General features: G+C 47.9%; 1 protein-coding gene across 3 annotated transcripts in view; it reads left to right on the top strand.

The window, feature by feature from the left end:
• The window catches only part of LOC124008436 (endothelin receptor type B-like), a 27,046-nt gene that overhangs the window by 11,476 nt on the left and 10,570 nt on the right, over positions 1-5,000 (top strand). The gene's annotated exons all lie outside the window — the stretch shown is intronic.

The following is a 5,000-nucleotide window of genomic DNA, read 5'->3' as shown; positions in this document are numbered from 1 at the left end:
ATTCTATCCTATCCTGGAACGTTTCTTGTCATGTGAAGTGTTTAATGTCTGCCATCCCTCCCGTTTCTTCTGTCCCTACTTCTCAGGAGGAACCTGGCGATTTGACAGGAGTGCCGGAGGAATATCATGATCTGCGCACGGTCTTCAGTCGGTCCCGAGCCAACTCCCTTCCTCCTCACCGGTCGTATGATTGTAGTATTGATCTCCTTCCGGGGACCACTCCTCCTCGAGGTAGACTATACTCTCTGTCGGCTCCCGAACGTAAGGCTCTCGAGGATTATTTGTCTGTGTCTCTTGACGCCGGTACCATAGTGCCTTCTTCCTCTCCGGCCGGGCGGGGTTCTTTTTGTTAAGAAGAAGGACGGTACTCTGCGCCCTGCGTGGATTATCGAGGGCTGAATGACATAACGGTTAAGAATCGTTATCCGCTTCCCCTTATGTCATCAGCCTTCGAGATTCTGCAGGAGCCAGGTGCTTTACTAAGTTGGACCTTCGTAACGCTTACCATCTCGTGCGCATCAGAGAGGGGGACGAGTGGAAAACGGCGTTTAATACTCCGTTAGGGCATTTTGAGTACCGGGTTCTGCCGTTCGGTCTCGCCAATGCGCCAGCTGTTTTCAGGCATTAGTTAATGATGTTCTGAGACATGCTGAACATTTTCGTTTTGTCTATCTTGACGATATCCTGATTTTTTTTCTCCGTCACTCGAGATTCATGTTCAGCACGTTCGACGTGTTCTACAGCGCCTTTTAGAGAATTGTCTCTATGTAAAGGCTGAGAAGTGCTCTTTTCATGTCTCCTCCGTTACTTTTCTCGGTTCCGTTATTTCCGCTGAAGGCATTCAGATGGATTCCGCTAAGGTCCAAGCTGTCAGTGATTGGCCCGTTCAAGGTCACGTGTCGAGTTGCAGCGCTTTTTAGGTTTCGCTAATTTCTATCGGCGTTTCATTCGTAATTTCGGTCAAGTTGCTGCCCCTCTCACAGCTCTTACTTCTGTCAAGACGTGTTTTAAGTGGTCCGGTTCCGCCCAGGGAGCTTTTGATCTTCTAAAAGAACGTTTTACGTCCGCTCCTATCCTCGTTACTCCTGACGTCACTAGACAATTCATTGTCGAGGTTGGCCTTCAGAGGTAGGCGTGGGAGCCATTCTATCCCAGCGCTTCCAGTCTGACGATAAGGTTCATCCTTGCGCTTATTTTTCTCATCGCCTGTCGCCATCTGAGCGCAACTATGATGTGGGTAACCGTGAACTGCTCGCCATCCGCTTAGCCCTAGGCGAATGGCGACAGTGGTTGGAGGGCGACCGTTCCTTTTGTCGTTTGGACAGACCATAAGAACCTTGAGTACATCCGTTCTGCCAAACGACTTAATGCCCGTCAAGCTCGTTGGGCGTTGTTTTCGCTCGTTTCGAGTTTGTGATTTCTTACCGTCCGGGTAGCAAGAACACCAAGCCTGATGCCTTATCCCGTCTGTTTAGTTCTTCTGTGGCTTCTACTGATCCCGAGGGATTCTTCCTTATGGGCGTGTTGTCGGGTTAACAGTCTGGGGAATTGAAAGACAGGTTAAGCAAGCACTCACGCACACTGCGTCGCCGCGCTTGTCCTAGTAACCTCCTTTTCGTTCCTGTTTCCACTCGTCTGGCTGTTCTTCAGTGGGCTCACTCTGCCAAGTTAGCGGGTCATCCCGGTGTTCGAGGCACTCTTGCGTCTATTCGCCAGCGCTTTTGGTGGCCGACTCAGGAGCGTGACACGCGCCGTTTCGTGGCTGCCTGTTCGGACTGCGCGCAGACTAAGTCGGGTAACTCTCCTCCTGCCGGTCGTCTCAGACCGCTCCCCATTCCTTCTCGACCATGGTCTCACATTGCCTTAGACTTCATTACCGGTCTGCCTTTGTCTGCGGGGAAGACTGTGATTCTGACGGTTGTCGATAGGTTCTCTAAGGCGGCACATTTCATTCCCCTCGCTAAACTTCCTTCCGCTAAGGAGACGGCACAAATCATTATTGAGAATGTATTCAGAATTCATGGCCTCCCGTTAGACGCCGTTTCAGACAGAGGTCCGCAATTCACGTCACAGTTTTGGAGGGAGTTCTGTCGTTTGATTGGTGCGTCCGTCAGTCTCTCTTCCGGGTTTCATCCCCAGTCTAACGGTCAAGCAGAGAGGGCCAATCAGACGATTGGTCGCATACTACGCAGCCTTTCTTTCAGGAACCCTGCGTCTTGGGCAGAACAGCTCCCTGGGCAGAATACGCTCACAATTCGCTTCCTTCGTCTGCTACCGGGTTATCTCCGTTTCAGAGTAGTCTGGGTTACCAGCCTCCTCTGTTCTCATCCCAGCTTGCCGAGTCCAGCGTTCCCTCCGCTCAAGCGTTTGTCCAACGTTGTGAGCGCACCTGGAGGAGGGTGAGGTCTGCACTTTGCCGTTACAGGGCACAGACGGTGAGCCGCCAATAAACGCAGGATTAAGAGTCCAAGGTATTGTTGCGGCCAGAGAGTGTGGCTTTCCACTCGCAACCTTCCTCTTACGACAGCTTCTCGTAAGTTGACTCCGCGGTTCATTGGTCCGTTCCGTGTCTCCCAGGTCGTCAATCCTGTCGCTGTGCGACTCTTCTTCCGCGACATCTTCGTCGCGTCCATCCTGTCTTCCATGTCTCCTGTGTTAAGCCCTTTCTTCGCACCCCGTTCGTCTTCCCTCCCCCCTCCCGTCCTTGTCGAGCGCACCTATTTACAAGGTACATAAAATTATGGACATGCGTTCTCGGGGACGGGGTCACCAATACCTAGTGGATTGGGAGGGTTACGGTCCTGAGGAAAGGAGTTGGGTTCCGTCTCGGGACGTGCTGGACCGTTCGCTCATCGATGATTTCCTCCGTTGCCGCCAGGATTCCTCCTCGAGTGCGCCAGGAGGCGCTCGGTGAGTGGGGGTACTGTCATGTTTGTCATTTATTGTCATGTCTTGTCCCTGTGCTCCCCATGCTATTCGTTTCCCTCTGCTGGTCTTGTTTGGTTCTATCCCTCTCTCTCCCCCTCCCCCTTTCACTCTCTCGCTCTCTCTTCTCTCTGTCGTTCCGTTCCTGCTCCCAGCTGTTCCTATTCCCCTAATCATCATTTAGTCTTCCCACACCTGTTCCCGATCCTTTCCCCTGATTAGACTCCCTATTTATTCCTTTGTGATCCGTTCCTGTTCCATCGGTTCCTTGTTTTGTATTCCATGCTGTAATTGCGTTTCGCCCTGTCCTGTCGTGTTTTTTGCCGTGATTGTGTATCACCCTGTCCTGTCGTGTTTTGTGCCTTCTTCAGACGCTGCGTGTGAGCAGGTGTCTCAGTTGACTACGGCCTGCGCCTACCCGAAGCGACCTGCAGTCTGTGGCCGCTTCTCCAGTTGTTTTCCCCTCTACTATCTAGAGGATTTCAGTTATTCGGTTTTGAGCATTAATAAACTCTGTTTCTGTTAAGTCGCGTTTGGGTCCTCCTTCACCTGCATAACAGTAACCCTATTGGTAGTGTGTTAATGTAACCCTATTGGTAGTGTGTTAAGGTAACCCTATTGGTAGTGTGTTAAGGTAACCCTATTGGTAGTGTGTGTTAAGGTAACCCTATTGGTAGTGTGTTAATAAGGTAACCCTATTGGTAGTGTGTTAATAAGGTAACCCTATTGGTAGTGTGTTAAGGTAACCCTATTGGTAGTGTGTTAAGGTAACCCTATTGGTAGTGTGTGTTAATGTAACCCTATTGGTAGTGTGTTAATGTAACCCTATTGGTAGTGTGTTAATGTAACCCTATTGGTAGTGTGTTAAGGTAACCCTATTGGTAGTGTGTTAAGGTAACCCTATTGGTAGTGTGTGTTAAGGTAACCCTATTGGTAGTGTGTTAATAAGGTAACCCTATTGGTAGTGTGTTAATAAGGTAACCCTATTGGTAGTGTGTTAATAAGGTAACCCTATTGGTAGTGTGTTAATAAGGTAACCCTATTGGTAGTGTGTTAAGGTAACCCTATTGGTAGTGTGTTAAGGTAACCCTATTGGTAGTGTGTTAATAAGGTAACCCTATTGGTAGTGTGTTAAGGTAACCCTATTGGTAGTGTGTTAAGGTAACCCTATTGGTAGTGTGTTAATAAGGTAACCCTATTGGTAGTGTGTTAAGGTAACCCTATTGGTAGTGTGTTAATAAGGTAACCCTATTGGTAGTGTGTTAATAAGGTAACCCTATTGGTAGTGTGTTAAGGTAACCCTATTGGTAGTGTGTTAATAAGGTAACCCTATTGGTAGTGTGTTAAGGTAACCCTATTGGTAGTGTGTTAATAAGGTAACCCTATTGGTAGTGTGTTAATAAGGTAACCCTATTGGTAGTGTGTTAAGGTAACCCTATTGGTAGTGTGTTAAGGTAACCCTATTGGTAGTGTGTTAAGGTAACCCTATTGGTAGTGTGTTAAGGTAACCCTATTGGTAGTGTGTTAATAAGGTAACCCTATTGGTAGTGTGTTAAGGTAACCCTATTGGTAGTGTGTTAATAAGGTAACCCTATTGGTAGTGTGTTAATAAGGTAACCCTATTGGTAGTGTGTTAAGGTAACCCTATTGGTAGTGTGTTAATAAGGTAACCCTATTGGTAGTGTGTTAAGGTAACCCTATTGGTAGTGTGTGTTAAGGTAACCCTATTGGTAGTGTGTTAAGGTAACCCTATTGGTAGTGTGTTAAGGTAACCCTATTGGTAGTGTGTTAAGGTAACCCTGTTGGCAGTGTGTGTTAAGGTAACTCTATTGGTAGTGTGTTAAGGTAACCCTATTGGTAGTGTGTGTTAAGGTAACCCTATTGGTAGTGTGTTAAGGTAACCCTATTGGTAGTGTGTTAAGGTAACCCTATTGGTAGTGTGTTAAGGTAACCCTATTGGTAGTGTGTGTTAAGGTAACCCTATTGGCAGTGTGTGTTAATGTAACCCTATTGGTAGTGTGTGTTAAGGTAACCCTATTGGTAGTGTGTGTTAAGGTAACCCTATTGGTAGTGTG

The sequence above is a fragment of the Oncorhynchus gorbuscha genome, linkage group LG21 (genome assembly GCF_021184085.1).
Source record: "Oncorhynchus gorbuscha isolate QuinsamMale2020 ecotype Even-year linkage group LG21, OgorEven_v1.0, whole genome shotgun sequence".
Lineage (NCBI taxonomy): Eukaryota > Metazoa > Chordata > Actinopteri > Salmoniformes > Salmonidae > Oncorhynchus > Oncorhynchus gorbuscha.
This window is presented reverse-complemented; position numbering and strand designations above follow the sequence as displayed.